General features: G+C 44.4%; 1 protein-coding gene across 3 annotated transcripts in view; it reads right to left on the reverse strand.

The window, feature by feature from the left end:
• Positions 1 to 26,413, reverse strand: part of SNCA (synuclein alpha) — a 61,325-nt gene that overhangs the window by 3,886 nt on the left and 31,026 nt on the right. The window lies entirely within an intron of this gene.

Here is a 26,413-nt window from a genome sequence, read left to right on the forward strand (position 1 = left end):
GTGGCTTTCTGTTTTCCTTAAATAAACCTGAGGGAGAGAAAAGGTCCTCACCCATTGGAACCCCATGGGGAACCATGTGGAAGTTATTTGGAGTAGGGCAATGGGGAATGAGTTAAAAGTCTTTTCCCTTCACTGCCACCTCTCCATTCTTCACCACTTCCTGAATCAGTCTCGCTTTTTGCAAACTAAGAAAAATCAAGATGTGCTAACAAGTTTCTGACTTTTAGGGTTACTAGAGGTAAACGAGAAGCGAGAAACTCATTTGAGACATGTACCAGTCCATCTCATTGGCCCCCAGGCTTTGTGTACACACACATCCCATAATTTCTTCCAGTTGCAAAATGAAAAAAAAAAAAACAACACACATTTTCTCCAGCTTAGCATTCTAAATGCCAGAGCTACATATGGATCTTGCATGGGAAAACAGGAGGTCAGAAGTGAGACCAAACCAGGAAGATCCATTCTGAAATGTTGTCGGTTCTTGAAAGAGAAAACCTCTATGATTGTAAAAATCCCCTCGAGGGATTTAGAAACGCCTGCCTATATAAACCGCCTTGAATAAAGTCAGAGGAGTAATCCGATGACCAGAAAGGCGGTATATAAATACCTAGTTGTTGTTGTTGTTGTTGTTGTTGTTGATAATAATAATAATAATAATAATAATAATAATAATAATAATAATAATAATAATAATAATAATAATAATAATAATATTCTTCTTCTTCTTCTTCTTCTTCACTGGGCATTTTGCTTGCACTTAGGATCTGACTGATACCCCTACTTGCATCTGGGAAATAATGTGTTCCCCCCTCCCCAGTACAGATTCAGTCATGAGACCCTGCTCAACACACAAATTTGTATATGCTTGTGCTTCGTAATGAGCATGTAGCAACATGTGCTGTGTAAGTACTTTTCATACTGCAAATGTACTCTGTTGATAGCAAATTGCTTCATGTCATGGTACAGACTAGTCTATGTTGAGGAAGGCAGTCTTGTCTCTGGAGTAGATGACCTTTTTTACACCTTCCAATTCCATGATTCTTGGATTAACAGTTTTAGCAAGCTCCCGGCTTGCAAGATACAACAAGCCATAGATCATTCACACAAAGCAATTACTGGTAAGCTAAGACACGTTTGACAGGCATGATAGAGTAAATAGAACTGGTAGGCAAAACAAAGGAAAATAAACTTGTGGAAGCAGGTTCACAAACTAAAGACTAATAGGTCACTAAATGCGATATCAGTAACTGACATATAAAATAAGTTGTGGACAAGTTCTCAATCATATTAAGCTGATTAACCTGTCTCATACTATCTTCTGATGGCGATCTTAATTCTAATTTAGATGAAGCGTGCATTCAGAACCAACTTCTGTTTCCATTCTGACACCTGTCTGGCTAGATCTCGCCTTCCAGTATTTGCCGGAACTGTTTGGTACCATGGCCTAAAGGGGACTAACCTGAGAAATAGCACTTCAAATGCAATTGTCACCAGGGATGGCCCTAAGTGGGGCATTGATTCAACCCACATTTTTGCGAGGGGCCTAGAGGTGGGCAGAGGAAAGAGAAGTGCAACCCCTCTGAGGATCTTTTAAAAGCAGGACATCAAAAATTCAACAGCCTGATGTGCACTTAGGCGTACAAAACGATGTTTGCAAGGAAAGGGACACCATTTGTAATTCACTTTCTTCTTATATAATTAAGGATGTGGACCAAAGGGAGTCAGGCTACATCATTAAAATGCAGCATGGGGCTTCGCCCACAGAGCATTCATTCACACAACCAAACGAGAGTATTTCAGAATTTTACACATATAGTGAGTGAGTGAGTGAGTGAGTGAGTGAGAGAGAGAGAGACTTGGTCCCTATGGTATGCATACCCTTTTCTTTAGGCAAACTGTTGTCTCTGCTTTGATAAATTTTGTAAGCTTTTGAAGTAAACCTTTCTAAACCTGTTTACCATAGGTAGAAGTGGGATAACCATATGTACCACAAATAATTATCACTCTTTCAAACTGATATTACGTATTTTTGACCAAATGCTATCCCCCACCAGTCTACAAGATCCAGTAGAGCCAACAGAGCAGGCTCTGTATCCTATGGTGGGGGCAGGGCAACCAGACACACCGAGGGAGGGAGGTAATTTATTTAAAATATTTATACTCTTACTCCTACTCTTCTCTCTTGCAAAAGAGTCCCAAGGCTACATCAGCAACCAAAGAAAGGATGCTTTTTTCATCAAAACTATCATTTCAGTCACATCTAAGTTGATTGGTTGATTTAGGATTCTTTAAGCAGGAGACAACCCTAATGGTGAATTATGGGCAGGAGATGTAGTCTGGAGATTGAGCTGTTGCCTTGCCTGGAAAAGCTAAGCAGGATCAGCTGCATGGAAGGTTGACAGTGAGACACTGTGAGAGAGACTGTGTGAGGCCACTGGCATATCTCAGCAGAGGAGCGTGCAGAAGTGCGGAGGAGTCAGCCGGCAAAACAATTGATAACATCTTGAGAATCAGTCTCAAGCTTGGCCTGTGACATCTTGGTGGATGCAAGAGTCGGTAGCCAGGATGATGACTGCATTACGAAGGGAAACATCTGGAGAAATGGAGGGTTCTATGAGATTTTCTCATAGAATAACAGTTGGCATCCTTCAGTCTTGGAAGACTATGGTATCGTGCTCTGAATAGTGGTTCCGGAACAGTGTCCTCTCCAGTGCGCGAAGCCTGGGTAAAGTAGGTGTGGAGGATAGGCTGTTACCCATGCAGCAAATCCCCCCTCTCCACGTCGCTGAAATGGTCCAATGGAAAGGCAGAGGCCAATACGGTTGTTTCCAGCGGCGTCGCAGGAGTTGCCAGAATGTGACTGTGTTCAGCCATGAACTGCCTCAGGGACTCCGGCTCCGGGTTTTGCCTCGAGGTTGACTCCTGAAGCCTTTTCCATAACTGGATGTAGCCACAAGGCAGTGTAAATTTGGGATCAGAGTTTTCCTTCTCTCAGATGAGCTGCCTTCCCAGGCTAACGAGTCCCATCTACCCAGTGGAATAATTATCATAGAATCATAGTTATCATAGAATCTATGATTATCATAGAATAATACTTGCAAAAACCTCATTGACAAACGGAGTTCAGCCTGCCTACATAAACTGCCTTGAGTCTATGAGAAAGGCGGCACCAGTGTGCCATGGCACAGTGGTTGGAAATGGCTGCATCAGAGTGATTGTTGACTTTGCAACTGGAAGAGAAGGATCTGCGTTGACCATGAGCTAAGTACGTATTTCATGTCCACATTCCTCCTATCATTAAAGAGCAGACTTTCCTCTTGGCTTGCTAGTAATGAAATGTGTCAAGCCAAACCTGCTTACAAAATTGCTTTTGAGGTCTCCACAGTGAGAAAGCGTGAAGTCTAGTGCAATCAGTTGCGGGAGAGCAGAAGGCACTAGAGTTTGCCAGCACAATTAATAAAGATAAAAAGGAATTTAGTAGTTGAGTTATATATCATGACCTGACGTCTCTTATGATTAAACTACTCGATATGTGACTTTGGAAACTGTCTTGCACTGAGTCAAAGTGTTAGTTTATCTAGCTGCCTCTCACCTTTGGTGACCGGCAGTGTCTTTTAAGGGTTTTTTAAACAGGTGTCTTTCCCAGTTCTACCTGAAGATGCCAGGGACTGCGATTCGGAGCTCCTGCATGGCAAATACATGCCCTAGTATTGAACTGTAGCTCCCTTGGTCCATACAAGCTAGGAGAGTGAGAAGTAAGATTCTAAGGTGGTAGAATGGACTGTACCAATTCAGATTGTAGGGAGGGACTCATTTGTGAATGAACTTCCTGTGAGTATCAGACTTCTACAAGCAGGGAGCAGGAGGAGCGACAACCTTTCTACCTGATTCGCTCAGGGGTGTTAAGGGAAGTTTTCAAAAATAGTATTGCTACCTGTTACCTGAAGTGATTCAAGCTGCAATCCTATCCACACTTACCTGGGAGTCAGCTCCATTGACTATAGTGGAACTTACTTCTGAGTAGACATGCATTGGATTTGGCTGTCAATCCACTCTACCATCTCTGAATTGTACCACTTCGTTTTGCTGTACATAGGCTTGGTTAGCCCCTGTGGCAGAGTGAAGTAGTACAAGGATGAAGAGGTAAAATAGAGTGCACATACAAGAGACCACTTTTGAATGCATGAACACTTCCTGCAAGTAGAAAGCAGAGCACCAAGAATCATCCTGCTGTCCTAGATTTCTGCTTACAGGAAGTCACAATTCCCTTATCTACACATGGGTTTGTGCATATTAGTTGGCAACCTTCAGTCTCAAAAGACTATGGTATCGCGCTCTGAAAGGTGGTTCTGGAACAGCGTCTAGTGTGGCTGAAAAGGCCGATTCGGGAGTGACAATCCCTTCCACATTGGGAGCAAGTGCAGTCTGTCCCTGGCCTGTCTCCCTGGCTATGGGCCTTCCTTCTTTGCCTCTTAGCCTCAGACTGTTGGCCAAGTGTCTCTTCAAACTGGGAAAGGAAATGTTGCACAGCCTGCCTCCAAGCAGGCCGCTCAGAGGCCAGGGTTTCCCACTTGTTGAGGTCCACTCCTAAGGCCTTCAGATCCCTCTTGCAGATGTCCTTGTATCGCAGCTGTGGTCTACCTGTAGGGCGCTTTCCTTGCACGAGTTCTCCATAGAGGAGATCCTTTGGGATTCGGCCATCATCCATTCTCACGACATGACCGAGCCAACGCAGGCGTCTCTGTTTCAGTAGTGCATACATGCTAGGGATTCCAGCACGTTCCAGGACTGTGTTGTTTGAAACTTTGTCCTGCCAGGTGATGCCGAGAATACGTCGGAGGCAGCGCATGTGGAAAGCATTCAGTTTCCTCTCCTGTTGTGAGTGAAGAGTCCATGACTCGCTGCAGTACAGAAGTGTACTCAGGACGCAAGCTCTGTAGACCTGGATCTTGGTATGTTCCGTCAGCTTCTTGTTGGACCAGACTCTCTTTGTGAGTCTGGAAAACGTGGTAGCTGCTTTACCGATGCGTTTGTTCAGCTCGGTATCGAGAGAAAGAGTGTCGGAGATCGTTGAGCCAAGGTACACAAAGTCATGGACAACCTCCAGTTCATGTGCAGAGATTGCAATGCAGGGAGGTAAGTCCACATCCTGAACCATGACCTGTTTGTGCATGTGTCACCACATACAGAGAATCCTGGGACAGGTAAGTGCATGTTTTCCTGAGCTTCACTTCCGATTTACCATTTACCTTATTTCTCCATTGCTTAATCTCTTGTGCTCCTGACTGCCAACCCTGACCACAATAATTGTTTGCTCCTTAAACTGACAATTACAGAATTAACCAGGTTCTTGGCTATTTGGATGCATGCCTAGGCATACTCTCCCACCTGTCATCAGGGCTCCTGATATCCTAGCTGAAGAATGAAATTGAATAGCTGCCTCTCATCATTTATTTGTGTGCAATTATTACCCTATGCTTAGGGGGAAATGGATCTACCCTTTTCAAGAAGTTTCCCCATTGCCAATGCTAATCAAGCTAGCAAGAGAAGCCGAGTCTTTTGCTGGTAAGCAAGACAAGCAAATCTATTACCTGTTGTTGAACATGTTCATCAGCTAATGATATCTTTCAGAAACGGTGGCCTATGATATTTTAGATTATAGTTTTATATTGTAGCATTTAGGCAGTGTTGTGTTTCTTGAAGTATCTATGACAGTAAAAACTAATACTGAATTGGGATTATTGTTTAAATAGGAAGCCTATTCAGGCTGATAAAGTGTTCTCAGTTTAATTAAGATACCTAGAGAATTAGCATAATTATTCCTGATAGCATTTCATAAATCTACTACTTTTAATCAGCAGAGTTTATAACGATTCCCTGTCTTTGATCATTTCATTTTGAAATGCAATGAAATGCTTAACACCTTTATTCAGTTACCAGATCAGCTTTTTCTTATTGAGACCTTTTCTTTGAACAAAAGCCATTCCATTTTTAAAATTCAAATATGGGCAAATTAGACTTGAAACTTGTGCATCAGAGTTCTGATGCCTCCATGAAGCTGGGTCAGCAAGACTCTGCTCAGGGGAGATTTCTGGAAGCCACCCAAACATATGAACACAGAGGCTGTCAGGTAGATCACAGACTCCATTGACTGGCAGGCAGTTCTCCAGGGTTTAAGACAGGTGTCTTTCCAAGCCTATCTAAAAATACTGAAGCATCCATCTTGGACGTTAAGTAAAGCATGTGCATGGGCTTTGGCCCTCACTTCAGAAAGAGAGGATCACTCAACTCTTCAAATGTGGAACCAGCTCCATCATGCCTCTTCAAGTTCCTCACTCTCCTAGGAGTCAGAGGGTACAACCCAGTGTTGCCAGAATGATAGGCACCAAGGCAAGAGGTTTACATCTTTCTAAACTTACAGCTGAAGGCAGGACTTCAGCACTCAGTAGCCTACTTCACCTTTTAGCTTTTGATCTTTACTGAAGCCATTCCATTGAGCATTTGCATGAAGAGCTTCTCTAGTCGTGCCTTGCCTAAACCTGCCACCTGCTGTCTACTACTGGAGTCACCCCCCCCCCCCACACACACACCCTGAGATCCAGGATGGTGTAGTGGTTCTGGTATTGGACTTAGACCTGTCAGATCCAGGTTCAACTCCCCACTTAGCCACAAAGCTTCCTGGGTGATCTTGGGTCAATTACTATATCTCAGCCTAACCAACCTCACAGGGTTGTTGTGAGGATAAAAAAGGGGGGAAGGAGAAGTTGCACCAGCTACTTCAAGTGGCAGATGGGTGCAGGCATCCTCTTTGCCTTTCCTTCATTTGTCTCCTGAGCTCCTTACCTTAATGATTGACTTGAGTTCCCATCCCTGGGAAGGGGTAGCTAACCTGGTCAGGAATGCCAGCAGCGGATAGCCTCAGAATGGCTGCAAATGTTTAAAAATGACAACCAATGCTTCAAAATGGCTGCAGGTGCTTCAAAATGGCTGGGGATAGCTTCAGAATGGCTGCGGATATTTAAAAATGGTCATGGATAGCTTCAGCTATGGACACAGAGGATACAGGTAATAGCTCTAAAATGGCCTCAGATGGCTTCAGAATGGCTGTGGATGAATGAGAATAGCTGCAGATAGCCTAAAACAGGCAGCAGATGGCATGAGGACAGTTTCAGTTTTATTCCTGCAGATAAATGAATCTGTGGGGGCAGAGTGCGCAGATAATGATAAAGTACTAATTGCATCTTTTCCACATGTAATGTTTACTCATATATGCAGATACAAAAATGACACCTGCATTTGTGAAACTCTCATGTATAAATGAGTGATATCACCTGCTTACCTTCTGCTGCAGAACTACACTATCTATAATCTCAGACAAATGCCATTGGAAAAAGGAATTTCTAGACAAAATATTAATAAATGAATACTATGGGGTGGCTAGGATTGATTGATGCTCGGGCTCTCCCTGCGTATTTTCCTCTTACAATAAGGCAAGAAAACTATAATTGTGCTTAGCTATGATTAATGGAGAGTGTACAAGAAAATGCTGTAACTGGAACTAAATTGGACCACGACACTCAGGGTTGTTTTCTTGATTATATGCTTATTAATGTTCAACCAGAAACACACCCTCACTTTATGCTGACTGGCATAATGAATAACTCAGAACAGTGTTTATTGCACAGAAGTAAATTTGAGGATTTAAAAAAATGCAATAGTATTTTAATATCTGCATTTTGGCAGAGGGGCTAGATTAAGTTAAATTCTTTATCCCAAAAAGGTGAGCATCTGATGCTAGCAATAATGGGGGAAGTACAAAGCAATAGTAAATATGATATTACCATATTACCAGTATAATAATGAAAAGACATTAGCTAACAGCCCAATCCTATCCCCGCTGGTCTAGAGCATGCAGTGTCATGCTCTAGACCAGGGGTGCCCAAACCCCGGCCCTGGGGCCACATGCGGCCCTCGAGGACTCTCAATGCGGCCCTCAGGGAGCCCCCAGTCTTCAATGAGCCTCTGGCCCTCCGGAGATTTGTTGGAGCCCGCACTGGCCTGACGCAACTGCTCTCAGCGTAAGGGCGACTGTTTGACCTCTCGCGTGAGCTGTGGGATGAGGGCTCCCTCCACTGCTTGCTGTTTCACTCTGTGATGCAGTAGCGGCAGCAAAGAAAAGGCCAGTCTTGCTTTGTGCAAGGCCTTTTACAGGCCTTGAGCTATTTCAAGACCTTCATTCATTCATATAAGTTCATCTTTAATATAGTCATTTATGTAAACTTATGTAAATTTATTCAAATTTTAAATGAAGATTAATTCTTTTTCCCCCCGGCCCCCGACACAGTGTCAGAGAGATGATGTGGCCCTCCTGCCAATCCACTTTGGATACCCCTGATATAGACAAAATATTAATAAATGAATACTATGGGGTGGCTAGGATTGATTGAACTGCGCTGCTTTCTGTGGGTTGGCCGGAGACCAGACAACTCAGGAGAGGTAAGTAAAAACATGTTTTACTAACCCCCCTCTATGCCAGCTCTCGGGAGTGGGTCGAAGTTGGGAAGGGGGCATAGATTCTGGCGTGTGTGGCTGCTACTTGTCTCCTGTCCCCAACCTGCTTGGCTTGACCTGCTTCCCATTCCAATCCCATCACCAACTTCCCAGTTGAGTGAGACAACAGAGGCTCTGCAGGAGCTGTCACTCAATTGCTGCCTCTGGGGCTTTGTGCTGGCCACAGCCCACAGAACGGCAGACCGGTTGCCACGCTGCAGCCCAGGCCTTAAGCTGTGGGATTGCGAGATCTGACACTGTAAGACTCAGAGAGGAATGGGCTGTAACTACTGCAAAGAGAATTCTCAGGTGCTAAGTACTCTGTAGCAGAAGGTGTCAAACTTCCTAAACCTGAGGAACACTTTTGATAGTCCTGCGGCCGACGTTCAAAAGATGTACTGCTTTGCTTGGTCTGAACCAACCAATGTTTCTCTGATATGAACCAGCTTAGCAACAAACTGGAGCCCTGAACTGATGCGGCATGGAATACACACAACATCATGAGACCTGCCACAGCATCTCTTCCTTGCCTAGGGTTTATATTCCTCACACCATGAATTAACAGCCCTGACACTCGAAGAACATCATTGGGTGGAAAGAGCATCTAGTTCTAGTTCAGAGAGTGGGAGTACCTGTCCTTGAAACCCAAAGACCTGTAGTTTGAGAAATGGAGAGATATTTGCTTTTCCATGGCCTCTCAAGAGCTAAAAGCCCTAGGGTTCCTCAGTCACTGCTGGTACTTCCTATACAATGGTGCAGGGCAGGGGTACTCAATAGGTGGATCGCGATCTACCGGTAGATCACAAAGCAAAATGAGTAGATCGCGGAGTGCCGACCCCCCCCCCTTCAGGTGCCTCTGGGAGGAAACGCCGGGGGTAAGGCCCATTGTACTCAATGGGCCTTACTCCCAGGTAAGTGTGGCTAGGATTGCAGCCTCACAGCCTAATCCTAGGCATGTCTACTCAGGAGTAAGTCCGGTTATACTCATTGGGGCTCAAGGTACATCAACATACATTGTACACATAAATGTTATATGTTATGATGGCGCAAACATTGTAAAAAAAACTTTGGTAGATCTCCGGGCCTTGCTGGGTTTCAAAGTAGCTCTTGAGCCAAAAAAGTGTGAGCACCCCTGGTGTAGGGGCTTTCAGGGCATGCTTTGCTTGCAGAAGGTCCTAGGTTCAATCCCTAGCATCCTGCCTAAAAGCCTGGAATGCTATTGCCCATCAAACAGTGCTCTGAGTTAGGTGGACCAAGGTCTGATTCAGTATAAGGCAGGTTCATACAAGTATGTTTGGGCTTTGTGCATTCTAGTGAACACAGGAAGCTCCCTTCTACTATCTGATAATTTGTTGATTGATCTTATATTGTCTGCTTAAACTGGCAGAGGTCTTTTCTATCATGTGCTACCCAACCCTTTCAGGCTGAATCAAACCTTGGACCGTTTGTGCACAAAGCATTTACTGTACCATTAAGCTCTGCCCCCTCCCCAGCATTGCCACCCATATTTAGCCTAAAATTACACAGCTAACATTTTCTCCTCCTCTCAAACTGTTTTGCCAAAAGAAACCACAAACTCTAGAAAGGCTTGAAGATCTGCAATAAACCCAAGTGCTGTCCCTGAAGTGGTTGCTCTCCATGTATTGATGTTGTGAGTTTCTCCCTCAAGTGCTTTACCCTTCATTGTCCAAAATGATGCTTAAGACTCCTGCAAGTTGGAAGGAAGGGCATCGCTCATTTGGAGAAAGCACCTGCAGCGATTAGAACAAGAAAGCTCCCCGAATTCTCTGCAGCAGCAGTAAGCTACTTAGGTAAAGAGCAAACATTCAAGGAGGCGAGGCTAACAACCATTTCATTTATTTGTTTATCTTCTGGAAGCAGGAAAATCATTATTATTGGCTTTGAGGGTGCAGGTTATACCTGGCACTTAAGGATACTCATGTTTGGTCTTGCCAATTATTTTGTTCCAGCTGCACTGTGCTTTATTACACTACTTCAGAAAATTGTTGCAAAATTGCTCCCTTCCTCTCTTTGGCAGCTCAGACATCTGTATGAAACACCTGTACAGAGCATCCCAGGTTCAACTGGAGAAGGCTTCAAAAACCTCAGATGAGAGGAAAGAAGGGTCTGTGTTATTCTGTGTTATAAGTGGGTTTCTCCTTCCTGCTCTTTACAGGTTGGAAAAATATTAAGAAGCAGCTTCCTCACCCAGTCAGTGCCTGTCTTGATCCCATTTGCCAGCCAACACTTGGTTCCCCAATATCTCTGTGCTGTTCTTAATTGGAATTTTCCCCTGATCCTGCTCTCTTCCCATATCAAATTGAAGCATCCTATAGAAAGACTTATAGCCCAATCCTATCCACACTTTTCTGGGAGTAAGCCCCATTGACTCTAATGGGACTTACTTCTGAGTAGACATGCATAGGATTGGGCTGCCAATAAGATGAAAACAGGTCCAGGAGCTGCACTTTGCCCATGGTCAGAATTTCCCTTTAGGCACCTAGGGATATGTAATAGCCATCAAATACACTGTGTTACTAGTAGGGTAGCAGGAAGGTGGATACCTGGGGCCAGGTGATGTGTTGATGTCCCCTGCATCATGGCGTCACCCCCACACTTCCTCATTCACACCTCCTCTGCACAAGCATACCCCTGGCCCCAGGAACGGTTCTGTTTGGAACCATATGGGGACAAGAGGAGGTAGAAGGGTCAATTTTGTGGTGTTCGCCATGCAACTATGGCGAGTGCTGTAACCACTCCAGTGGAGATGGCAGAAAACTACCACTCTGCCAAGGGGGGGGGGCGGATCCGCCACTTAGCTATATCACTGGTGCATGATCTCGTCTGATCTCAGAAGCTAAGCAGCGTCAGGCCTGGTTAGTACTTGGATGGGAGACCGCCTGGGAATACCGGGTGCTGTAGGCTTATACCATAGTCTTTCGAGACTGAAGGTTGCCAACCTCGTGCATGACAATTCTTTTTAGCACTGCATTTTCTTTCTTAATTGCCAAAGATGTTTACCCTAAGAAGAACGTAATTCTTAGTATGGTTTTGTGATATTTCAAAGCCAACAAGATCAAAGTTGTCCCTACAGATTTGGCGAAAATCACTATTCGGGGACATGTTACATCAGAGTGCTAATATATGATCTGACTCAATCACATTGAATACCTGCAGGAATGAAATGGAGAACCAGATGTTCTTCTGCAGCATGAAAAATGATGATTAGCATCCCCAGGTGTGCTGATTGCTTTCAGCTTTTATGAGATAGATAGTGGTGCCTGCACTGCTGGGGGAGAGTAGCCCACTTTCCTTCAGTTTCATAATATGATCTTCTGTTGAGATTAGCTGCAGCCCCTTTCCTGAAAGTGGATGGACATTACAAAGCCTGCCACAACATTTGGGCTACTAAGCGTGCAATCCTATCCAACTTTCCAGCCCTGATGTTGCTGTATCAGTGGGGCATGCATTGCAAAGGATCTCCTCTATGGAGAACTCGTGCAAGGAAAGCGCCCTACAGGTAGACCACAGCTGCGATACAAGGACATCTGCAAGAGGGATCTGAAGGCCTTAGGAGTGGACCTCAACAGGTGGGAAACCCTGGCCTCTGAGCGGCCCGCTTGGAGGCAGGCTGTGCAGCATGGCCTTTCCCAGTTTGAAGAGACACTTGGCCAACAGTCTGAGGCTAAGAGGCAAAGAAGGAAGGCGCATAGCCAGGGAGACAGGCCAGGGACAGACTGCACTTGCTCCCAGTGTGGAAGGGATTGTCACTCCCAAATCGGCCTTTTCAGCCACACTAGACGCTGTTCCAGAACCACCTTTCAGAGCGCGATACCATAGTCTTTCAAGACTGAAGGTTGCCAACAAGGGGCATGCATTGCATCCTGCAGTGGAGGGACAATTATGGAGGCCGACTCAAGGTAAGGGAACGTTTGTTTGTTCCCTTACCTTGAGGCTGAACTGCGTCTGCATTTGCGCTGGGAAGTTGGATAGGATTGGGCCCTTAGATTGGCCCCTAAGCTTGATAGCCTGGTTGAAAGCAGCCTTGGGTCCCTTCAGGGAGAAAGGTGGGATATAAATAAAGTAAATAAATTATATCTAAGCAGCTTGAGGAACTTAAAAATTATAGTGTGAGTAGAACCTATGTAATTGGTCACAGAAGACCCAAGATTATAGATCATTGGACTGATGGGGGGGGAGCAATTCACTGGGGCGTTTGTCTAAGCAAGTTGTAATGATAAAATGCGTGATTTCCTGGCAGAAAACTTCAGTGTAGGAATTAATTGGGCATTTGACTAATGTCTGCTTTTTTCCCAAGTGACCAAACAAAATCCTCCAGCAACCAGGAAGAACAGATTTAGCATTATAAAGGTTTGTATTATAAATGAATTCCCAACAATCATTTTTAAAAGAGATACAGTCCGTAGCAGTAAGGCAGGGGTACTTCTCTGGTTCATTTCATTGTATAATCTGAATAAAGGTTCCATCAACAGAGATTATAATACTTGATTGAAAAGAAAATGGAAAGTCAGGCTACACAGTTCACATGCACAGAAGGAGCAACTTCAAGATAATCATCACAGCAATCTCTCCCACAAATAACATTTACAGTTGAGCTAATGAATTCTGACAAGCTGTCTTGAATTATGTAGCAACACCAGCATTTGAGAGCTCAATGGTGCTGTTGCAGGACTCAAATTGTGTGCGTTCTTTCACAGATATTCAAACCCAGAATAGAATTCAAGCATGGTGGATAGGTTTACACACACTTGTAGTTACAAAGCAGTACCGGTGCTTGGAACTACATGCAAAATCAGGCTTGATTCTGCTCTTACTGTTCTAAATAATAATTAAAACTTACATTATAGTTTCCAATTGGTTCAACACTAAATTTAAAGGTGCAAAGCTCATGGCGATGCCCTGAACAATTATCTAGGGCCCTGCACCCTCCTTTCTGCATGAACAGTAGAAGTCATACACAGAGCACTGTCATATCTTATGTGAGAAAGCTGGTGGAGAACAATGATTGACAATGCAGTCCAGGGCCTGGGGGGGGGTAAAGGGGGTAATTTGTACCCAGGCCCAGGGTCAGAAAGGGGCCCAGGAGTCAAAGGAGGGGGCCCAGAAATTTCCTGGGATCTTCCATTTTCCAATCTCACCCAGACTCACTGTCCACGTGGGATGGTGGGGGCATTGCCATGGGCATATTGTGGCGACTACTGCCACAAGCCAAACACACCAGGCCCAGGAATGCATACATTCCTTGACAGTGTCTCATCTGGGAGGAAACTGACCTGCCACAGTAGCTTTTTGACTTGTGATCCGCTTACCATGATGGAGTGTAGAGGAGCTCAGGGACCCAGCTGTGGGGCTATAGCTTCTGCAGAAGTTAATTTTGGTGCACACAGGACACTTTCATTCTTAGTGTGAACCTAAATACAATGATGCGAATTTTCTGCAATGGCTTTTCTATATTTCAAAGATTTCAGAAAGACTTGGGAAGTTGCTTGGTTTTCCTTAATACTTTGTTTAAATGCCAATGCTGCATGGTTGGGTAGACCTGGGCTCCACATTAAGACGCCTGGTACACGGGACTCCAAAGATTATTCTGGCTGTCAGCACCCTCCCCCTGCCTTATTTTGGACCCCGTTCTATCTGCCCCTATTGCCCCCCGCTCCCTTGGGGAAGGGGCCCAAAAGAAACTTTGTACCCACTGATAAAATTCCTCTCAGAGCCCCTGATGCAGTCCTACACACATTCTACGAGTGGGTCCCTGGTATCCCCAGCATTTGTGGGTACCAGAACTGCTGATACCAGGGTCTGCCTGTATTACCCTTGTTCGTGGCTCTTCTTCTGCTTACAGTGTACTTTCCCACTTTTCCTTCCAGTTAATTCTGAGCATAAACCCAGAAGGAGAGTCAGAGCAATTTGCCCTGCTGGGTTTCAACCAGCTAGCTTAAGCACCTCACAGGTACCTAAAAGACATCCAACAGAGGACTCAAAGGTCAGGAGCAGCCACATGGCTTCCACATGCTGTTAACAGTTCTGCTTCATGTGTATATGCATTTTTCCCCCCCAAATAATTTGAGTCAGACTTTTCCAAAGATGTCTATTCCTAGTAAGTGATAAAATAAGCAATTTATGAAGCAGGTCAACTGGGCAACTTTACTGTATGACGAGAGAATAAAAGAAGCAGTAGCGTAGCTATGGGGGGCAGCATGGTATGTGTCGCAGGTGCTAAAATGCACCCTGTAAGCAGCCCCTCCCATTTGCCATTGGAGCCTTGAATGCACAGCACAATTGTGGTGGCCCCCGTAGCTTAACACAGTCTCTTCCCCATGGCTACGCTACTGGACAGGAATAAAATCTGGAGTTAAACTGCCTGACTTCTTGCTGTTTCATGATCATCTTCCCATGTGAGAAACAGCCTTTACAGGAACACAGCATTTTTGTTTAATGGTTGATTTTTTAAATCTTCATTCTGGTATGAAATGGTCTAAGATGGCCTAACACTGAAGTTCTTTCTTTGCCACTGTCATAAAATGATGGAACTTTAAGGGATGCCAAGACTCTTATGACACAGTAGTTCTCTCTGGACATTATAACAAGTGCACACCATCATTATAAAGCATAGAGAAGTACTGCCCCCATGCAGTACTCCTGAAGCCCCACCCCCAATTCCTGGAGGACTTCTGAGGTCCTCAAGTCCATGGACATTCAAATCTGCAGATGCTGAGCCAATACTGTCTTAGATGGACCAACAGCCTCACTGTTCCATGTTCCATCAGGCAACATTCCATGTTCCATTATGTATAGATGTAGATACTGCTGTTAGACAGGACCATGTGACTAGATGTACGTGATCATACTATGGTTGCAATAAGCCATTTGATGGCCTAGTTATGCTACAGTAATCTGCCTGGTTAACAAATAGCACCTCCCTGCAAATAATGAAGCATAAAATATTTATAGCTTTGAAAGCATGTATCTGCACAGCGGTTGCATTTATGGAGGCAAGAGAGTAGCCTTTTGACATGGGCAGATGTTGTCAAAACACATGCAGATAAAGAGAATTGCAAGGATCGATTATGAGAGAAACTTGCTGTTCTAATAGAGCCTGAACCACTCCTGTGTTTATTGAAAGCATCACGCGCGCGGGGGGGGGGGGCTCCCCATAAATGCAATAAAGGTGTAAAATAGGTATTTAAAGAATATTTGCAGGTACTTGGGGTCAGGATGGGGCTGTGACTTGATTGAGAGGTACTTGGGGACATGACTTAAGACATACAAAATTATGCATGGGAAAGATAGATTGGATAGAGAGATGCTCTTTACCTTCTCACACAATACCAGAACCAGGGGACATCCATGAGAGTTAGGACAGACAAAAGAAAATATTTCTTTACTCAGCGTGTGGTTGGTCTGTGGAACTTCTTGCCACAGGATGTGGTGACGGCATCTGGCCTGGATACCTTTAAAAGGGGATTGGACAAATTTCTGGAGGAAAAATCCATCACGGTTTACAAGCCATGATGTGTAAGTGCAACCTCCTCATTTTAGAAATGGGCCATGTCAGAACGCCAGATGCAAGGGAGGGCACCAGGATGCAGGTCTCTTGCTGTCTTGTGTGCTCCCTGGGGCATTTGGTGAGTCACTGTGAGTTACAGGAAGCTGGACTAGATGAGCCTATGGCCCGATCCATCCAGGCTGTTCTTATATTCTTATGACTTCCAGAGTCCTCTCATGGAAAATCAAGAAGAGAAAGGAAGAACTAAGTTTTGTAAAACACACACACGTGCAAGAGAAAAACTATCATTACTAATCCAATTTATACATGCAATGAAAGGAAATGTCTGACTAATAGCTGATGTGAAGCAACAAAATTGTTATTTTTTCATTGCAATGCTCCTCTTTTCCTATAGCTGGGAAAACAGTGGTCTACAGTGATAAATGGAGAGAGAATGCTTGCTATTTCACAGCAATTCTAATGGGCAGAACAAAAGATTCTAGGAGGCTCCAAAGAGGAAGGTTTTTATAAACTGATCTCCACCATTGATGGCTGTCCTGTCCCTGCAATTACCTATTTCCTATGATACATTCATCTGTCATTTCTTGATGGCTAAAAAAGCCAGAAAAGTGCTCCACAGCCATTTTATCAACAGTGTATGAAGAAATACAACCACCTTTCAATGATGACGACATCACTGCCAGGCTTCTCAGAAGCACCATCCTGACAAATGAATGAACTGAGCTACGGCTACCTGGCACAAACGACATGATTGGAAGAGTTATAATGGCTTCATGTTCTGGTGTAGCATTGATCCCAAGTTCCGGTATGATGCGAAAGGGATGGGCAGACAGATTTCTCACCCAAATAAGTGGATTTGGTTTACTGCTTTTTTTCTCATTGTTTTTTATTTTTGCAATTTTTAAATTGCAAGCAGCATTGAGTTTCCCACTGGCAAAGAAAAGCTGGGTAGACATTTAGATTTGCATGGTAGGTAGAGGACTGACAAAAGAACATACTTTTTTAAATAGATAACTTACAGAAATCACTGCCACCAGATACCCTAGCTTAGAACTCAGAATCATAGAGTTGGAAGGGGGTCTAATAGGTCATCTAGTCCAACCTCCGGCCTATAGTAGGAAATCCTCCTACTGAAAAAATCAAAACATTACAAGTCGAGAACCTTTCTGAATGTATCCTGTATCTCAGCTTTCTGAATGTAGGCTAAAAAGAATGTCCTGGTCATTCAAAATCCTTCTGGGGTCCAAATTCTAGAAATCTCTTACTGGATAGCATCTACTTTATGTTTCAGTGATGGGTGCAAGGTCAATTAACAACAGTCCACCCAGCACAGTTAGGTGCAATCATTTGTGGTGCCATTTTTATTTTTTAAAATTAAAATAGCTGCTAGGGGTGGGATTGATTAGGGTCAGTCCATGGCACACACAAAGAGACAATTAACCCCTTTCTCATGCTGCAGTCCAAATGAAAATTCCTCCACCCCCCCCCCCCCAAAGCTGGGACTGTATTCTAAACTTATGTTCTACCACTGAGCTATAGACCCTTCCTTGGGTCATCCACCAGTAGCCAGAGCTATTTCCTGACATTTATAGATGATTTCCCCCTGGATACATAGGGGTGGATCCAGTGATTCTCGTGCTCAAGCAGAAGGAACTTCTGCTCATTTAAGGTTGATCGGGATGCCTAATTTTCTCCCTGGGCTGGATGGCACACAACTCTGGAAGTTCTCTGGACCATCTTGAATGGCATGGGGAGGGCACAAGAATTGCAGCTGGAGAGGGGAATAGGTGACTCCCTCCCCTCTCTCTTGGGAATTGGAAGCACCTTCTCCTCTCACACAGAGGAGCCTTGTGCTCCAACTCACCGTGATTTAAAAGCATTTAAAGGGGAAAACAGTGCAAAATAAAGTAATATTTGGTAGCCAGGAAAACAACACATACCACCCATGAAGGAATATACAATATGCTGCAACACCATAAGAACATAAGAACAGCCCCACTGTATAAGGCCATAGGCCCATCTACTCCAGCTTCCTGTATCTCACAGCGGCCCACCAAATGCCCCAGGGAGCACACCAGATAACAAGAGACCTGCATCCTGGTGCCCTCCCTTGCATCTGGCATTCTGACATAGCCCATTTCTAAAATCAGGAGGTTGCGCATACACATCATGGCTTGTAATCCGTAATGGATTTTTCCTCCAGAAACTTGTCCAATCCCCTTTTAAAGGCGTCCAGGCCAGTCGCCATCACCGCACCCTGTGGCAAGGAGTCCCACAGACCAACCAATATATACTTTTGTGTATATATTTAAGAACTGATTTAAAACATATCCAGTAGTTTCTCTAATCATGTCTTCTGCATATGAATTAAAATAGCATTAATAAAAAAAGAAACTAATTTTCTTAAATTCTCTCAAAGGGTATACTGTTTTGCAACATTTTCCTCCCAGATGCTGAAGGACTGATCCTCAATTCAACAATACAATATGTCCACATATACCAAAAATGAAACTGCTGAGACCTTGATCATAAATTGTACAATGTGATATTCAGAAAGCTCGTCGTCGTGCAACAGAGAAAGACCAACAACCTTTATGAACAAAGGCGGCATTTAAACGAACCCACTAATGGCCTTTAGTTACTCTCTTCAGCAGTAGCATTTTGTGAAGGCATTATGTAAATTATTCCTGGTATTCAACTGCGTAGGATGGAGAATTTTATTTACTAGCTGAAGTTGCATGATGAGGTTTTTTGCATGATATCATTGGAAAAAGTGGTTATCTATTTTCCTGTGGTAAACAGGACGCTGCTTCATATCGACACAAACCACTGGTCCATTTAGCTCATAACATGAAGAAGGTTTCCATTTCAATCTCAAGCACCTTCAGAGAAAAGGATCTTATATTGCAGGTGTTGGAAGACCTTTGCTGGAGACACTAGAGATGGCTGGCAGTTAAGGTCTTGACATCTAGTAGGCCAGGGCATGTCAGAGCTCCAAATCCTTGGATAGCTCCAAGTGGGCAGAGTGATCCCCCTGTCACAACTCCAAGAGTCTCAAGTACGTTCTAGTTGTGTCCAAGAGGCGTTCTGAGGCTTGGGGAGGCCAAGTGCCATGCAGGAAGGCCTCAGAACACCTCCGGACGTGACCAGATGTCACCAGTGTGAACTGGAAGTGTCTTCCGCTCATGTTTGTGAGGTCCTCTGAGCCCTCCAGCTGTGGGCTTGGTATCCAGGATACTGAAATCCATGGTTGCCAAACCCGTGAATAAGGACAGACCACTTATTTTCATTTTCTCTAGGGCCTTGTGCTAAAAAAGAAATCTCTTAACCCTGGTTTGAAAATTGAAATTATTGTTTATTACATTTTTATACCACCGTTTCTCAAGCTGTTCCCATGGCAGCGTACATGCTTCTCTTCCTTTCCCACTTGCCTTTCTCTTCACAACAAACTTGCGATGTAGGTTAAACTGCTTCAGTTACCGAGGTAATTGTCAGCTCTGTGACTGAGCAGGAATTAAAACTCTGTTCTATTTAAAACATTTGTGTCCTACTTTTCCTCTTGCTTTAAAGGTGCCCAGGGAGGCTGACAATGTATTATTTAAAAAATATAATCGACATAATGAACAAAGAACGTAAAAACTGCAGTAACATTACAGCAGCATCAAATTAGTAACAGAGAAAAGCTAAGGGCGGGAGGCAACAACTACGTTGGGAGGTAAAACCAACAAGTGTTTAAGCTCTGTCTGAAGGCCAACAAGTAGGGTTATTAATATTCTTAATATTCTCATGAAGTTCGTAATATTAAAGGGAATCCCAAAACTGTAGGACCATCAACAAGAAGGGCCTCCTACTTATTGCCACCAACCTAGCTTCAGTCAATGATAGCATTCGATCACCTCGGGGGATGGATTGTCTCATATGGGAGGAGATGGTCTCTTAGATACCTCAGACCTAAGTGGCAAATTGCTTTCAAGGTCACCACCAGTACACTAAATTGTGCTCGGAAATACACTGGTACCGGTGCAACCACAGGTACACTGGCCTAAAAGTCAGACCACTGAGCCCCCAAGACCACATGGGCTCCTGCATTCTGAAGCAATTGTAGTTTCTTGACAGTCTTCAAAGGCAGCTCCACGTAGGGTACAATAAAGTAACTGACAGTCCAATCCTATGGGTGTGTTAAGACTGGAGGAACATGCATTCCACTGGCATGACATGCTTTATGGCACTAAGGGTGCAATCCTAACCCACTTTCCAGCACCGGCATAAGGCCAACGCAGCTCTGAGGTAAGGGAACAAACATTCCCTTACTTTGAGGAGGGCTTCGTGAGTGCCACCCAGCTGCTGGATGAAGCACATGCCCCATTAGCGCAGCTATGCCAGTGCTGAAAAATTGGTTAGGATTTGGGCCTAAATCAACTGAAAATTAATCTTCCTAGTCAGTTGACACCTAGTTAGGGGGAATCCTGTGATCCTGCTGGGACACTGGCCACTAAACCAGCACCATTATTGGTGTAATGTAGGGAGGAGATCCTATCTTCCTCAGTATGGGTGAAGAATAGGATTGTCCTCTTTATCATATAAAACCATCATATCATTATTAGATAGTTTTGCATAATCTATATTATGGTGAAGATCCATTCCAAAGAGTGAGAGTGGAATTCTCAAAGGCTTGAGAGACCCTAGTACGGGTGGGAATTTTCCTACAAATTGAAATTCAGAGTTTCAATTTAAAAAACAGTTTGCCCTGCGCTGTAGAAGCCTGCTGTTTCAGAAAGTCCAAAGCTGTCTTGGGCATGGATAATCAGACGTGCCATTCTTTGGATCCTGATATATTATGTCTTATCTATCTATCCCCAAACATGATGAATGATGCAGAGAAACACAGCATCTATACCTTCTTCATGAGAATGTAGCATGCACCCTCCCCAGTAGTAAACTGTGGACACAGCATTTCAAAGAGTGCAGTCACTTTCATTTGAACATGAATAATGCAACCCCTTGTGATGTCACCATCCTACACAGGACACATAGGGAAGAAAAAAGGTCAAATATTTCTTCAGAAAGTGATCTTACGTTCCTAGAAATCCATTTGATCATTTCTGGTTGGAATCTTGGAAAGGGGAAGGACAAACTGTTCTTGCTTCCTCTTTCCCCATTTCTGTACAACAGTTCTGAATCAGCCCTGACTCAGGAGAGGCCATTGCACCACTGAATGCAGTTATACGTAAATGATGCTTTGAGAACATATATGCCAACACTGTTTCACTCTTCAACATAAGCAGGCCAACCAGGGCTGGGTTGGAAGACCACCTTCGATCCCTAGATAAGCTGAGCATCCTGAAGGAAGGGATACTGTTGTCATCAATTCATTATCTAATTTCACTAGGCCCACTGCTGTTTCTTCTTAATTCAACTGATGATACAATACGTCATAGAGTTAATACATTATATGTTTACAGCAACATGAATCATCTATGCCAGATATTGGCATCAAGCTAAGATTCCTAGAGGGAATGATTGGATAAACTATGGGATTACTCAATGATGGAAATCACCAGTTCTATCCAAGTTAAAAAGGATAAAGGTTGGATATTTATAAATGAAACTGGACCCAGTTTTGTCATGTTTTGTAATGTGTTTTGATTTACAAGTTTCCGTCCAGTTCTTATTAACCTTTTATAAGGTCTGACAATAATAAAACTTTAGAACATAAGATGCACCATTATTGGTGTAATGTAGGGAGGAGATCCTAAGAGACCTGCTGGATCAGGCCAAAGGCCCATCCAGCTTCCTGTATCTCACAGTGGCCCACCAAATGCTTCAGGGAGCACACAAGTCGACAAGACACAACCTGCCCTCGCCTGCATCTGGCATTCTGAAGTATCCTACTTCTAAAATCAGGAGCTTGCAAATACTTATTGTGATGGACTTTTCCTCCAGAAATTTGTCCAATCCCCTTTTAAAGGTGTCTAGGTGAGATGCCATCACCACTTCCTGTGGCAAGGAGTTCCACAGACATTACATGTTGTAATTACACATTGGGTAAAGAAATATTTTCTTTCATTTGTCCTACCTCTCCCAACACTCAATTTCAGTGCATGTCCCTTGGTTCTGGTATTGTGTGAGAGGGAAAAGAGCATCTCTCTAACCACTCTATCCATCCCCTGCATAATTTTCTATGTCTCAATCATGTCTCCCCTCAGGCGGAGACTAACTTACAAACAGCAGTGTATTCCCCATCTTGTGAGTACCTCTGCAGATGCTGTCAGCACTCTATTACTCGCAACTAGCCCATTACTTTGTTTCATGTGCATTAATTCCATCCATGCACTAGCACAACTAGTCTGATGTCACAATGGGCAGATGCAGGCAAAGTCTAATTTGCAACATATATAATGGTTTAGAACTGATAAGATGGCATTTTCTGTTGTCTGTGCACATATGCCTTTAAAAGGGGATTGGACAAGTTTCTGGAGGAAAAATTCATTATGGATTACAAGCCATGATGTGTATGTGCAACCTCCTGAGTTTAGAAATGGGCTATGTCAGAATGCCAGATGCAAGGGAGGGCACCAGGATGAGGTCTCTTGTTATCTGGTGTGCTCCCTGGGGCATTTGGTGGGCCGCTATAAGATACAGGAAGCTGGACTAGATGGGCCAATGGCCTGATCCAGTAGGGCTGTTCTTATGTTCTTAAGGCAGAAAGCTTTGTTGAAATCAAGAGATAGGTTTCATCCAATCCTAGGACGATTCTATATCACCCACATTATGCTATGCTAGAAGTTGGTTGGACTGACTGATATTTGAATTCAGGGTCTCCTAGGTAAGTTGAAATCTCAATCCATGAAGACAGTGGTTCCCAAACTGAGCCGCGGTCCCTGGGGAGCCATGGAAACCAACCAGCAAACCAAATCGGAAAACCAAACCAACAGAATCCTCATGGAAAACCTGCCACCCTGTACAATGTATAGGCTTGTAGCACTAATGGGGAGCAGTGGCCAGTGGCCCAGTAGATCAAGCAAGCTGCCATGCGAAAATGTTTGGGGACCACAGCATTATGATATTGATTGAACATATGAAGCTGCTTTACGTTTATGCATTCTACAGAGACAGTTGCGCCTACACTGACAAACTGGCCACAGTTTCAGGCAAGGGTCCTTCCCAGTCCTGCCTGGGCATACCACAAAGGTCCAGTGGGGCCTTCTGTGCGCGGGGCTGTTGCATTACCACTGAGTTACAGTCCTTCCCTGATTCTGCTCCTCTGTTGTGGTTCAGGGTCACCCACTTCACACATTACAGGGCAGCCCTGCTTCTAGCCACTATTTGGGAGATGTCTACTGTACACTGTCCCTCCAATCCTACTAACAAACCTCCCTCCACAATCACGATGGCTAGAAAATTGCTTTTAAAAAACACACACACACAAATTCTCAGAGTAGTGGTATCGCTAGAGGAGCAAGGGTGACGCACTGGGTGACACGCACAGGCCAAAATGGATCAAATCTAAGTGTTTTCAAATAATAGTGTCATGTTCTATGTCATCTGATGTGTAATGTCATGGAGTATGCAATGAAACGAACCGCATTGAAATAGCTCTATTCTGTCAAAAGTTCTAGCCAAAAAACCAGTGGGGAGGGGCAACGGTGCATCACCGCACCCACCACCCAGGACACTGCTCCACCCACTGCATGGTCTCAGAGTGCTAAATTCAGTCTCATCCATGCCACATCATCGTTCCCAAGCTCATTAGTCTTCCTGAAAGGAGAATATCATACAGTACTTGCACACTGGGTACCCAGCCACATTACTGTGATCGTATTAGCATGCTAAAGCATTTTCTGCAGCTAGATATATTGAACAACATGCCTGGTTGGTAGCACGTAAGTTGGCATGAACACTATTTTAAAAGGGTACATGCACGAAGCATCTTCCTGAGTTATCCAGCTAATAGGCTTATATATAAACCCCCATTACCATAAGTTATGCATTGTGCAGCAAAATCCTATCTTGTGCTGGATCAGGCAGGCCAGGAGGCCTGTGCTGTATCCAGCGCAAGAGTGGGGCCTGAAGTGGCTCAGCTGGAGGCAAGAGGAAATTCTTTCCCTTACCCCTGGGTAAGCCACCATAGCCTCAATGGATCCCATTGAACTTGCGCCACCTCCAGAGGGGCATAAGTCTGAGGAGAGCAGAGTGGCTTGCAGCCGCTCTGCGCTGCTTGGGAATGGGGTTGGGATCCAGCATAACAGCCAGGTCCTAGCCACACCTCCCAGTCCCTGCCTACCCACCCCGGGACTGCCCTTCCTGCCCTGGAACACCTCCCTCCCGCCTCCTCCACGCCTCCTTCCCACCCACCCATGCGTCAGCCGAGCTTGGCCAACGCAACCCTCCCTTCCCAAGTTGGCATGAAGGCTGGATGCCACCGACTCTTGCGGAGGCGCATACGTGCTTTACGGCATACTTGCGACCCTCCTGGGCCGGTGCAAGGGATTTGCACCAGCCTAAACAAGCACCCTTAGTTGCATTTGGCACTGAGAAAAAAAGTGTGTTCAAAATGGCACCATGTAGTATCATGATATGAAAACTGATTGGTTTCCTGGCTTTGACTTGCTTCTGTTTTGTGGGTTCTGGTGCATGCAGAGTGACAGTTCTGGAGTGGATTCATTCCAGCCGTTTAATAAAATACCAGCCAAGGACAAGAACATAAAAAGCTAGAGATGAGACAGAACTGTTTAAAAACTTGTTTTCAAATCATATATCTAAAGTTCAGCCAGCTAGAAAGCTTAGGAAATAATAAAACTAAAATAGCCTATTGCAGTTCAGCCACCACTCTGTGATTCTAGGGTTGAAGTCTGAACGAGAGGCAAGAGAACCAGAGACCGTAGCGCAGCAACCACTAATGGGTTGGACATGGAAAGTTGGAAGGCAGCCATGACCAGCACTATGTCAACTATTCTCCTGAGCAGGAAATTAAAAGAGACTCCAAATGATTGTTGTAGGGCTGCAGTTACAGTTTACAAATGATGTTCTGCCTTAAAGAGCTCCATCTCCCTGAAAAGTGGTTTTAAAACAAGTAGATCATACAGGGTGTACAGTATAATGATATGGCACTGAGGACATAGACTGGGTGTTTAGCCTGAAGCTGCCTTAGCTGCAGCCACGTGTAGGACACTGAGCTCATTTTCAGCAAATTAAAATTGACCCCATCTGGCCAGCAGGCAGAGCTTATTACTATGCACTTGACAGATCTATGTTGATTGCCAGTTTATTTCCAGGCTAAGTTCAGTGTGCTGGTTTTTACTTTCAAAGCCCTTATGCCCTCATTCTATTCAGGACCCATGCCGACGGTGCCGATAGCGTGACGTCTGTCATATCCTAAGCCCGCCTTGGCAATGCCACCCCAAGGGTGAACTGAAACAAGGGCCAAATGCCAAGCGTGACCTAGCAAAGCAAGTCTGGCACAGCCCTTTCCAGTAACATCCCTAGTCAGTGGCATAGCTAATGATCGTGTAGACTGGTGCCAAGTTCAAAATGATGCCCCAGAAGTAAAGTCAAACCTGGGCTTTGAAAAAAGGGAAAATAGGGGGAAAATCTACCTCCTCCCCCCATCAGATCGCCACCCACTTGGTCTGCCACCTCCCCCAGCCAGTGGCATAGCCAACTGTCCAATCCTATCCACACTTTCCTAGGAGTAAATGTCATTGAACACAATGGGATTTACTTCTGAGTAATGCATAGGATTGGGCAGGAAGGCATCTATCTGCTACCTGGGATCAAAGAAGATTTTGTAGCCCCTCCGCCTCCATGACAAAATCAAATGCAATTAAGTAAATAAATAAGAAGTGTGTGCCTTATTGGTTAGAGAAATATAAGAGGAGCACCACTTGAAAAAGTGCCTCTTTACCCAGTTAGCAGGGAAAACTAACTCTATTATGATACATGGAAATGAATCACATTAACACATTATTGGTTCCATGCTGTACCATAATAACATCTCATTGGCTCTCAGAACAACCAGGCCCAAATCCTAACCCCCTTTCCAGCACTGGCATAGCGGTGCCAATGGGACGTGCGCTGCATCCTGCAGTTGGGGGGCACTCACGGTGGCCTCCTTAAAGTAAGAATGTTTGTTCCTGTACCTCAGAGCTGCATTGCCCTTATGTCAGTGCTGGAAAGTGGGTTGGGATTGCACCCTCAGTCCCATAGGTCAGTTCGGAGTTAAAGAAATTCACTTTTGTTCCATAAGGCAGTTGTGTTTTCATTTTCTAGTTAACTGGCCATAACTTTTTATAGAATACAGATATTCCAATGTGGTTTACTTCATTGCATTCTGCA

This window comes from Tiliqua scincoides, chromosome 6 (assembly GCF_035046505.1).
Source record: "Tiliqua scincoides isolate rTilSci1 chromosome 6, rTilSci1.hap2, whole genome shotgun sequence".
Taxonomy (NCBI): domain Eukaryota; kingdom Metazoa; phylum Chordata; class Lepidosauria; order Squamata; family Scincidae; genus Tiliqua; species Tiliqua scincoides.